Source organism: Triticum aestivum, chromosome 7D, assembly GCF_018294505.1.
Source record: "Triticum aestivum cultivar Chinese Spring chromosome 7D, IWGSC CS RefSeq v2.1, whole genome shotgun sequence".
In the NCBI taxonomy this organism is placed as follows: Eukaryota; Viridiplantae; Streptophyta; class Magnoliopsida; order Poales; family Poaceae; genus Triticum; species Triticum aestivum.
The window spans coordinates 74,145,173-74,157,787 of record NC_057814.1 but is presented as its reverse complement, the minus strand read 5'-3'; the positions used below and the strand labels follow the sequence as shown (position 1 = coordinate 74,157,787).

The following is a 12,615-nucleotide window of genomic DNA, read 5'->3' as shown; positions in this document are numbered from 1 at the left end:
TCTAGATACCCATGTTGGCTCCCACATGTTCCACGATCATCTCATCGGATGAACCACGATGTCGAGGATTCAATCAATCCCGTATACAATTCCCTTTGTCAATTGGTACGTTACCTGCCCGAGATTCGATCGTCGGTATCCCAATACCTTGTTCAATCTTGTTACCGGCAAGTCACTTTACTCGTACCGTAACGCATGATCCCGTGGCTAACTCCTTAGTCACATTGAGCTCATTATGATGATGCATTACCGAGTGGGCCCAGAGATACCTCTCCGTCATAAGGAGTGACAAATCCCAGTCTCGATTCGTGCCAACCCAACAGACACTTTCGAAGATACCTGTAGTGCACCTTTATAGCCACCCAGTTACGTTGTGACGTTTGGTACACCCAAAGCATTCCTACGGTATCCGGGAGTTGCACAATCTCATGGTCTAAGGAAATGATACTTGACATTAGAAAAGCTCTAGCAAACGAACTACACGATCTTGTGCTATGCTTAGGATTGGGTCTTGTCCATCACATCATTCTCCTAATGATGTGATCCCGTTATCAATGACATCCAATGTCCATAGTCAGGAAACCATTACCATCTATTGATCAACGAGCTAGTCAACTAGAGGCTTACTAGGGACATGTTGTGGTCTATGTATTCACACATGTATTACGGTTTCCAGTTAATACAATTATAGCATGAACAACAGACAATTATCATGAACAAGGAAATACAATAAGAACTATTTTATTATTGCCTCTAGGGCATATTTCCAACAAGAGGTCCCATAAGGCACAGTGTGGCAGGGCGCCTAGGAGATGGTGGAGGCTGCCGATGACAGGGAGCTGCCATGGGCCAGGAGGGAGCCGAAGAGCGCCATTGCGAGAGGTAAGGGAACCTCTATGGATCATCATCAAGTATACAAGGGGAAAAAGAGCTACTAACAAATAGTAGTATGCATCGTTGTCCATGATCTGCTACTCTGTATTGTCTGCTGGGATTGCCATTTAATTTTGCGGGGGTCGTCAAGTGCTTACAATATATATAGGCCGCGCGTTGCTGCTGTTGTTGGTCTCGGATTTTTAATAATAATGGAGTTTAAAGCGCATTTCTCACTTCTGTAGGGCGGTATGTCAGAATAATTCGAGGCACATTGTTGATCATTCGAAAACCAAGCAATCACACAGGATATGACGTTGAGATTTGCTAACAAGACTCACCAACATGGCTAGATCTTCGGGACATGATTACGGACGGTCCTCCCAATAACATTGTCACAATGCCGCACTCCGATTACAAGAGAAGCTCAGCTCATCGCCTCTGAATATTTCCGGGTGAATGATAAATTTGAGAAAACGGTAATAAAAATCAAAACAATATAAAAGTTGTGGGAAATAAACATGTTCATGTCTCTGCGTAAAAGTTGTAATAAAGAAAAGACGTACTTTGTGATCTGGCAAAAAAGGAAAAGTACTAATTTTTGGCCTAGATCAAAATATGCCTCCCAAAATTTCGCATGCAGTTACGAGGCACAACCCTAAAAAAACATGTTTGTTGTAACAGAATAGAAAATTATTGATTTTTTCTTTCGAATTTCCTGTCCACCCAGAGCATGTGAGCTAGCGTGGCCTCCATTTTGAACATCAGAAATGTGTAACGGCTCCCGGGTGTCTAGGCACCCTCTATGAACAACAAATTACCCGGGAATTACCATTTTGCATCCTAATGAATATTTTGCATTTTCTGTTTTCTGATATATCAATGTAAATTACCATTGTTTTGCGAACAAAAGCAAATTACCTTGTGTAATACCTCCATTTATTTATTTTATCTAAGACATCCCTAACTTTTTGCACATGAAACATTACGTTGCTAAGCCAAAACTTGGCACTTGTCTGGAATGACCATTTTCTATTTTAAAAACATTAATTGGATTTCTGGATAATATTCATTTCTCAAATTTCATATTTGGGTATACATATATTTATAGCTCCCTCTACAAAAATAAAATCAAATTTAGAAATTTGTTCTTAAAAATACAAATCTACGGATGTGACCCATTGGTTTTTTATTTGTTTGCCGATTGTTCTATACCAAAAAACACACTAGACAAATTACCGGTGTTAGTGTTTTGCCAAGTGTTTCTCTCAAAGACTCTGCCATTTTTTTTTAGGATAAAGACTCTTTAAATTATATATGTGTCCAGCGCCCGATAAAATAGAGTGAGCGAACTACTCGACGATCCGCAAACTCGTTCATTCTGGTAGTGTGAACAATTTTTTTTTAAGTTGTGTAGTGAGAACATGTTGACTTGACCGACAATGGATTTTTCTGTTGTTGCGAAAGACCGCAAATGGCTAATTAATCGACATTGCACACACTGTAACAACACTTCTGCAGTCCACCTTAGACATTACAAAACGCCAACACATGCTCTTTTTTTTTGCAAATAAACGCCAAGACATGCTGATTTGGCTAACAAACACCGTACCGAACTTACTTGATAGTGCAAAACATTATTATTATTATTATTATTATTAAAACTAAAAAAACTAAAGTACACATATGGGGTCATCTTTACCTAATCCTACGTAATAGTACGTCTTATGCTTGATGAGTCGGAGATCATCTTTGCCGTGGCCGTAGCGCGTGACCTCCACGCCGGTGAGCACGACCGAATTCTGATGTCTTGCGTTACTTGTGAATTTGGCGATGCAAAATCGGCCGCCGGTGCCTAGGTGCACGAGGAACGGGTCTCGTAGCGACCTGTGCCCCTTTGGGCACTCTGAAGGTCTCCCACTCATGGGCCACTACCGGCGGTTGGTCTGCGCCTGGCACAAGGTCGGCTGCGCAGAGAATCCACTGCAGTTCCTCTGTTAACGACAGGCCGAACCAGAGGTCGAGCTCCTCGGCGTACATGGCGGGTCCGGCGAACGGCAGCTTCCAGTCACCTACCTTGCTCCACTCGGGGCGCCACATATCCATCTTCATGTCATAGGAATAGGTGCCGTGATACTGCGCAGAGATCCAGACCTTGGACTCACCGACCACCGTGTATGACCATACGTAGCCATATGGGTCGTACCCTGGCTTCGCATAGGAAGGCGTCGGGAGGGGATGCCAAACCATGTCTCCCACTGACTCGGGCGACCAGTACACAGTGGGTCGGCGAGCGCCTCCGCGGATGGCGGGTGGTCGTCGGCGGAGGGTGGGTTGGTCATGACAAACAGATCGTCGCCGACGGCGAGCGACACAGGCTGACACGTGAAGCTCTTCCTGGGCAGCGGGGAGACGGCCTGCAGAGCGTCGTCGTAGAGGACCGTTCTGCCTTGGTTGTCCATGGCGACGATCTTATCCTTGGTGCGGCTGAAGAGCGCGAAGTCCATGGTCGGATTCCCGATTGATGAGTACAAGGCCATGGTAGGGCGAGTCAGGCGAGCCCTTACCGCTGCCGCCTCACCAGCTTGCAGTCGTTGATGGTCCTTGTTGGAGAAGAAGAGGCGCCACGGGTTGATGCGGTGCACCATGTACACCCATGGACCCGTCGTCCACTTGTTGTCTGGCCTCCATTTTTTGACCACCAGATACACAAACGCCCGACTCATCGTCGTTGTCACTCGCTCTGGCCCGGCAGCTCGCTAGCTAGCTGGCTATAGGTAGATCGATGGAGGCCTTTTATATCCTGCTTTACGAATTCAGTCATCTCATTCATTTTGTACATACGTGTTGGCCAAGTAATTTAGTTTCCATGCATGTGTTGATGACATGCCGTGAATTGCTGCCTTGCGTTTGCCTTCTTTTGCAAGTTATCAATCCAGCACCAAGAAAATTAAATAAACGGAAATCGGATACTCACATGTTACAAGATTTGAAGTAAATCATTCATAACGTGTGAAAATAGAAGGAAAAAATCAAACATGAAAGTATTTTCTTTTCAGGGAATTAATAGATTAATACTTATTAGAGAATTTATGAAAAGCAGCATAGTGTCTTTGTAAATGTGCAACCTTTTTTGTATTTGGGCCCATATACTAATTAGTCCCGTTAACATTTTTTACTCAAAATTGTGATAATCTCATTGCAGTAATATTTTTTAGAAAAGGAGGATGTACCCTCAGCCTCTGCATCTTGACGGTGCATGCAGCCATTTTATTAATTATTCACAAAGACCATACAAGTTGATACAAGCCTGAAGCCACCATCTTGGCAACGCTAATGCTACTCCTATCCCCTTGATGAAGGTGTGCCAAATGTCCGGGCCTAATACCAAACAGACATTACACTAAAGCCTAACATCTAAAGCCGGGTGTCCCATCCAAGCCACGATTGGGTCCCACACACTCCCAGTGAGCACTGCACGCTGCAAGGGCCGTGACCTCCACCTTCCATCGGTCCATCCTTAGAGCAGAACTAATGCACCGACCTTGCCAGGCCTCTCTACCATCAACGTCACCATGACGCGAGACAGCTTCCTCCTCCTGCACGAGTCCATCTCTGCGCACCAGACACCGAGTCTCCACTGCGCCATGCCGCCGAGATCCACCGTCGTCGACGATACAATTGATGCCACACCGCTCCTCCTACATGCCATCTCGCATCGACTCCGAAGTACCAGCAACTCCACCACCCTGAGCAGTTCCCGGCCGATGCCTTTAGGAAGGAACACAACACCAAAGTGCTATTGTCGCCCAAACAGAGGAGCAGAGGCTTTCGCCTGCGATCATGGCAGAGGTGGGGGCGAAGGATCCACGCCGAAGCCTCCAGGAAGGGAATCGGCGCCGAGGACGTCGACTTTGGTTTGGCCGCCACGCCGGCCTGGAGTTTCCCCAAGATCTATGCCCACCCGCCAGATCCGTCCAGGTAGTATTGGCGTCGACCGTAGTCGCTACCGTAGCCAGCACGAATAGGAGTAGATCGAGTCGGAGACGACGCCTCCCATGGAACTCCGGTCGGCCATCGAGGAGCCGCCGTAGCTCCGCCGCCTCCATGTCACCCACAAAGTCGTGGAAGGCCCCCATCTGCACCCGCGGGTGCCGCCCGCCAGGCAGGCCGCACCGCACGCCACCGATCCAGGCCGCCGCCCCGAGATCCGATCTGCCAGCCGCCGCCGCGCCATGAGCGCCGGATCCCCACATCTGCGTCCACGCACTGCACGCGCTCCCGCGCGCCGTACACAGTCGCCGCGTAGCCCCAGCGCAAGCTTGCCACGGTGACCACGCACTCCCACGGCGGACGCCCTGCAATGCCCGAGCACCGTGAGAGGGAGAACCAGAGTGCCCCGCTGCCACCGACACTGCGCGGGCTTTGCCTGACGGCGCCTGCTGGCGGCGGCGTGGGGAGGGAGATCTGGCGAGGAGGGAGCTCGCCTGGCGGCAAGGGTTTCGCGGGGTGGGCGACATGGGGGACGGGAAACTAATGAAAATATCCCGTAGGGACTTTTGTTCACACAGGTGCGCTTTAATTAATCGCTTCCTCACCTCTTCATACAAAATAAGCATATCTTCATCCGGTTCATTGGAATATGATCCAAATAAAACTAGATGAGAGAATAAGAAAATATATAGGTCATTTTAGGGATTGCAAATATGTGAATGTCGAATGAGAATGAGAATTCATGAAAAGGAGTTAGCAACCTGTGCACCTGCATAGGTTGATAGTTATTACAAAATATAACCAATAAGTTTTTTGAGCTTCTTCAACTAATATGTTGAATGACTCGGTGGGAGCTCTTTCTTCACTGTCACAATTACGGTGATCGCCGGGGATCCAAAAGAGATCGCCGGCGAGATTTGTACTGGCTATCACAATTGGCCTTGCTTGTGGGTCAAGGGTGAGATCATTGGAGAGTCAGTGTGCTTCTAGGGTTTCTAGGGGGGGTACCTGAGCATGCCTTATATACGTCCGGCCCCGGGAGGCTATCCTACGGGCAGTCTCGGCCGACGAGCTCATGTCTCCTTCCTCTCGTCTTTTCTCCCGGGTCCGCTACTCCCTCTGTTTCTCGTTCCCGAGTCACTCTTGCATAGACATTGTCCAATATCCCATTGTTAGAGTCTGGACCAAAATGAAGCCTCCTCGTGCATTTGAATTTTCGACCGTCCGATCGAGCTCCCTGACGCGTCCTGGCCGTCGGATCTCCGGATGGACCGACCCTGGCCGTCCGATCGAGCCGGCACTCGATCCTCGCCGTCCGATCTCGTCTGGCACTGCACTAATCGGGGTCGCCATGCCACCGCCTGTAAATTTGGTGGCCCGCCAAGGGTACTTTCGTCATTTCACCTGGTGGCGTATAAGTGCAGGAAGCCACCTCCCGCACACGCGCAGCCCCGCTCCGTCCTCCCCTCGCGGCTTCCCCTCCCGTAACCCTACCTCCTCCTCTCCTCTGAGCCGCCGCCGCCGGTCCTCCTCCTCTCCTCTGCGCCGCCGCCGCCCGTCCTCCACCTCTCCTCTGCGCTGCCGCTGCCCGTCTTCCTCCTCTCCTCTGCGTCGCCGCCGCCCGTCCTCCTCCTCTCCTCTGCGCCGCCTCCCTCCGCCGCTCGTGCCGCCGCTTCCTTGTCGAGCTTGACGTCCTCAGGAGGAGAGGAAGCTGGCGCTGCTCTTCCCGAGGAACGCGCCGTTGCGCCATCGATAGGAGAAGGCCAGGCGGAGCGCGCCGTCGCCACCGGCTGGCGCGTCGACGGGAGGAGGCCAGGCGGGGTGCGCCGTTGCCACCGGCCGCGCCGTGGGTGACTCCTCTGCCACCTCACTTCTCCTCCTCATCCTCTCCCCGTCACGGCGCAGCTCGGACATGCCGGTACGTACGCCACATCCACCCTGCCCCTGCCATGGATCGGTTGGATCGATTTTCCTCTCTCAGTACACGACGGTTTTCGTGATTGTTTGGTTCATGGGTTATTGATAGCGGGTACATATCAAGAGGGGATGGAGGAGCCGGACATGGATGTAGAGAAGGCGGCCAGACCCGAGTTCGTCCACCCCTGCTATGCTAAAGTTGATGACTAGCAGGAAGTGAGCCCAGCCCAGCATAATTTCTTAGTTGGACTCATTGTTTGTCTGTCAGTTTGTCCAATTGAATGTTTCTTGCTTGATTCCACTTTCATTACAAGTCTCGTCTTTAACCAGTTATTGCTTTCTTAGTTGCAGCATTGTAAATCCGCTGAATTGATCAGATAATACGGATGGACGAGGTCACACAAGCCGTTGAAAACTTGAAAAAGGAATGGAGCCAAGCAGTTGCACAGCTTGAGGTGTGCAGTGCTGCAATTGAATCTTGTGGGAAGATGGGAAAAGGGACAGAAGAAGCAATGTCTCTTCCTGGTTGAACGGTTCTGCGCAGGATGGACTGCAGTGCAGACTTGATCTTCTGGCAGAGCAGCTACCCACTTTTGAAGAAGTTCAGTCTGGACAGGCAACCCTAGGCTCATGGAAGGACCAATATCAGAGGTAGGCTGTTCTTAGAGTTCTTTTTGCTCGCTTTGTTTCTTTAGTTTTTGTATACAAGTGATTTTAGTTTTTCAGGCTGCGTGTGAGCCTGAGGAATGCTAACTTACAAGCAAAAGCGAACATTGGAAAGGCTGCTCAAGAAGAGGTGTGTGGTTTTTCTTCAGAGTATGCTCCATTAATGATACTTTATTAACTGAGCAATGCTAGCTTGCCTGTAATATAAGGTGCCCTCACAATCTAATTTTGCTTTCTGTAGAGGGAGCTTCTTCTGGGAGGTGGAGAAGAGTCCACTATCCGGAGGCGTAATCTCCAGTAGAGGGAGCTAGCTTGCCTGTAATATAAGGTGCTCTCACAATCTAATTTTGTATTGTTGGTATATTTTCGGAATATTTGAGACGTTAGTTCTAGAATGGGTTATGGGTTTGATGATCTGTTAAGTTTCATGGGGATTTCCTGCAAGTGTAGAACTCGTGAAGGCCTCCATAGGCTATGAATTAGTTCTAATGGAACAAGTCTATGTATTCCATCGCGTTTTCACAACATGTAACTGAACAGTGGATCAGGTGATTGCAAGCAATCTGCAGTGCTTAAAGTTCAGGATGACCATTTGGGGTGTACCAGGGTGGCCGGCCGATGCATGGATGTGTCGCCAGTGCCCAGTTGCCGCCACACGTACATGCAAGCAAAGTAGCCCACTTTATCCTATACAGCGTGTGTGGTCGCTCAACGTGCCAGGCGAGCACCCTAGCCTTGAAGTCTCACAGCCTAGGCACTGTAGCCTCTTGCGCAGGAGTGGCCAAGAGTGGACGCTTGCTTTGCTTTCTCTTCCGTTCCCGGCTGGCCATATTGATTTGCTTTGCAACAATGGCCAGTGTACTGTGTGGCCTCAGGGAGAAAAACACGACCGGCCGCCGGCCAGTGTACTGTGCTCACTAGTAGAAAAAGGGCTTTTAGTCTCGATTCTGGAACCGGGACTAAAGGGGAGGCTTTAGTAACGACCCTTTAGTCCCGGTTCTTACACGAACCGGGACTAAAGGCCCTCCACGTGGCCGCTGCCTGGAGGTTCACCTTGAGTCCCGGTTGGTAACACGAACCGGTACTAAAGAAAAAATATTATGATTTTTTTTTTGAATTTTTCTTTTGAATTTTTTTTTGAATTTTTTTTATTTTCAAATTTCGGAATTATTTTAACCTCTAATCTCTAATCACCCCTCATCACTGCTCAATTTAACCTCTAATCTCTAATCATCCCTCATCATTCCAAATCATCTAGCTTCCCGGACGGTCACCCATCCTCTCACTACTCCAGCCTGAGCACGCTTAACTTCCGGGTTATATTCTCCCTCGTTTCCAAGTCTGCACTTGTTGTTTTCCTGACAATAGTAAGATGTCAATCCTATTAACCCTCAGGAATTTAGCTTGAGCATGAAGTCACTCATTTCACTGTTTGAGTTTGAAACTATTGTTCTAAAAAACAATAATTATTTAGTAACACTAATATTTCTTGAATAAGTAGTTTGACCATAGTTTGACCAGATTTGACCAAAATTCAAAAAAACTGAAATAATTATTTAATAACACTAATATTTCTTGAATAATTAGTTTGACCATTGTTTGATCACAGTTTGACCAGATTTGACCAAAATTCAAAAAAACTGAAATAATTATATAGTAACACTAATATTCTTGAATAATTATTTAGTAACACTAATACTTCTTGAATAAGTAGTTTGACCATAGTTTGACCAGATTTAACAAAAATTCAAAAAAAAACAGAAATTTGAGCATAACTTTTTTACCTTTTAGAATTTGAGGATTCTAAAAATTTGCAAACAAGCTGTAGGCTGTCAAAATCGGATGCGGATTTTCAGGCTGAACATTTTGATATATTATACGTTTTTTTCCGACATAGTATGCAAAAGTTATAGCCGTTTTACATTTTTCCTCACTTTTTGCAAAACATGTCCAAATTTAAGTTTTTAAATTTTCCTAAATAGTACATGTAGTAACATAACTACATCTGGAAGGATTTTAATTTTTGAAGTTTTTATCATTTTCTTTTGCTTTTTACAAAACTGAAAAGGCGATCGGGGGGTAGAGTTTGAAAATGGGACCTTTAGTACCGGTTCGTGCCACGAACCGGTACTAATGCCTCAAACCCCAGTAGTACCGGTTGGTGGCTCGAACCGGGACTAAAGGTCTAACCTTTAGTACCGGTTCGTGGCACCAACCGGGACTAATGCCTGTACGGTGCCCTAGCCGCTCGAACCGGGACTAATGCTCACATTAGTCTCGGTTCGTAATGCAACCGGGATTAATGCTCTTTTCTAGCCGAACCAAAGGCATGTTTTCTACTAGTGGCTACATGTGTGCGTACGTACTCTTATGCACGTCCGCATGCAGGCGCGGAAAGAAGAGGCCTGTCGACCCAGGATTAGTTTGACCATTGTTTGATCACAGTTTGACCAGATTTGACCAAAATTCAAAAAAACTGAAATAATTATTTAGTAACACTAATATTCTTGAATAATTATTTAGTAACACTAATACTTCTTGAATAAGTAGTTTGACCATAGTTTGACCAGATTTAACAAAAATTCAAAAAAAAACAGAAATTTGAGCATAACTTTTTTTCCTTTTAGAATTTGAGGATTCTAAAAATTTGCAAACAAGCTGTAGGCTGTCAAAATCGGATGCGGATTTTCATGCTGAACATTTTGATATATTATACGTTTTTTTTCCGACATAGTATGCAAAAGTTATAGCCGTTTTACATTTTTCCTCACTTTTTGCAAAACATGTCCAAATTTAAGTTTTTAAATTTTCCTAAATAGTACATGTAGTAACATAACTACATCTGGAAGGATTTTAATTTTTGAAGTTTTTATCATTTTCTTTTGCTTTTTACAAAACTGAAAAGGCGATCGGGGGGTAGAGTTTGAAAATGGGACCTTTAGTACCGGTTCGTGCCACGAACCGGTACTAATGCCTCAAACCCCAGTAGTACCGGTTGGTGGCTCGAACCGGGACTAAAGGTCTAACCTTTAGTACCGGTTCGTGGCACCAACCGGGACTAATGCCTGTACGGTGCCCTAGCCGCTCGAACCGGGACTAATGCTCACATTAGTCTCGGTTCGTAATGCAACCGGGATTAATGCTCTTTTCTAGCCGAACCAAAGGCATGTTTTCTACTAGTGGCTACATGTGTGCGTACGTACTCTTATGCACGTCCGCATGCAGGCGCGGAAAGAAGAGGCCTGTCGACCCAGGACTCTTATGTACATATTTTGCTCTTCACAAACAGGCTGCCCTATGTTGCTGCTGTTTATTCGCTCATCCAGTTCATTTATAATGGTACTGTTGTCTCGTCCTGCTCATTTGTTGTCCAGTTTTTCCAAAACAAAGGCCTTAAGCTACTGTTTTTCTCATTCCTTCTGTCAGTATCTCTACATGGTATATTTGGATGGATGGCCTGATATGAGATTTTTGTGGTAAGTAGTCAAATTAAATAGTGAGGAAAGATAAATCAAACTAAAACTGTGTGTTGCTTTAGTTGTTCAAAGCTACATAATTAAGAAAATACATCTGCCACCATGTGACCTTACATGTTCATCAAGACTCATTTTTTGTAATGCATACAAGAGAAAATGCTTTTCTTGGATGATGCACAGTTATAGCTATGAATATTTGCAAACAAATCAGGTTAGAACATCACTTAATATAATTGTTGCAACTGGCCTCCATGTGAGAGTTGATGTGGAGGTGAAAGCATGTAACTCATTAAAGCTTAAAAAGAACTGGTATTTGTTTTTTATTTTAAATCTTCCTTTGGCCAGTCGGTTTTATCCATTGTACGAATATTGTGTCTATGGTGAAAAAAACTAAAAGCAACATTTAGACTTCTACTTATATTCAATATCTTATCAATTTCTTCTGATCTGAATTCTGACCTGACTTTTGTGCTACTAAAAAATTGTTCAGGTATGAAGCTCTGCCCATAAACCTGGATTCAAGTGGTTGGTGGCCGGTTCTGTGTTCAATGGACAAGGCTATCTATCTAAAATAGTTAACTATATAGCTTACTACTATGCTTTGTTAAAGCAGTGTAAATTAGTTACAGTGAACAATCTTTGTGGCCTTTTTTGGTACAACATACTAAACCCTGATGTGTTTAGTATGCAAAAAGGCACCATTGGCACATGGACTTTTGTTTTTTGAACCTATGGAATATGAACCATGTCTTACTGGGTTTGATATGGCTGGGGGCAAGAGGGGTGTGACAACATGCAATTCCAAATTTTCATGGGTCATATGTAATGCTTTGGTGTGTTACACTGCAGTGAAACTACATCGCTATGTTTATAATTTATATGCACTGCTTTAGTTGCTTTTCTTTTGGAGGCTCCATCAGACTAAAGGGATCGTAGTTGTCTACACTTCCTATCTTGACTCCTTCAGAATAGAGGCATCGTGGTTGTCTAAATTTTTCTTGCGTCAGGTTATAGATGATGATGTTAGGTTGATCTCTCTCCCGTTCGAACCCAACGGGTCGAACGGGCCCTTGACTCGCGCCCTGATCGGGGGCGCCCAACCAAACCATGGTTGATGGGCCCCTGTGACCCGCGCTATATAAACAGAGGTGGGGGCCGGGGCACGACTCACGAGGTTAATCGCTGCCACAAACCCCACCTACATCCCTACCGATCTAGGGTTAGTGCGGTGCTCACGGGAAGCTCCACCTTCACCTCGCCCACTCTCTGCCATCGCCGTGTGCCCCAGCACCACGATGGCCTCCGGCTCGAGTTCATCCGCTGCTGGACAAGGTAGGTTCACCGGATCTACTAGCCTACTCCGATCTAAAGTTCTATCAATGGTATCAGCCAGATCGGGCTAGTTGATTTCGGTACAAAGAAACAACAACGGAAAAAGAAAAAGAAAAAGAGATCCCCTCCCCCAAAGAACCCTAACCCTAAAAGAACAATAGGGGCAAAGGGCAAAGAAATCGCGCCGCCGCAAGGCCGCGCCGTTCCTCTCGATCCCCACACGCATCGGCAAGCTGAGGTGCGGGGACGAAGAACAACCCTTCGGGGCAAAGGGCACCTCCACAGGACCACTTGACAGCGGCGCGCTCTCCGGCGGGAGTTCGCGCATGCCGGCAAGGGGAACTGTAGGGGCGCCGCC

At 46.5% G+C, this 12,615-nt stretch overlaps 1 long non-coding RNA gene across 6 annotated transcripts; it reads left to right on the top strand.

Annotated features, from left to right (window-relative positions):
- The first annotated feature begins 6,328 nt into the window (after nt 1-6,328).
- Nucleotides 6,329-11,690, top strand: LOC123168387 (uncharacterized). 6 transcript variants are annotated; one of them, XR_006484303.1, is made up of 7 exons: nt 6,329-6,784; nt 6,893-7,434; nt 7,510-7,579; nt 7,691-7,777; nt 10,675-10,788; nt 10,876-10,925; nt 11,416-11,690. It is a non-coding gene; the product is annotated as an uncharacterized lncRNA (long non-coding RNA). The 6 variants fall into 6 exon arrangements; XR_006484302.1 differs by lacking the exon at nt 10,876-10,925 and having other exon boundaries at nt 6,330-6,784; XR_006484304.1 differs by lacking the exon at nt 10,675-10,788 and having other exon boundaries at nt 6,331-6,784.
- The last annotated feature ends 925 nt before the right edge of the window (nt 11,691-12,615 follow it).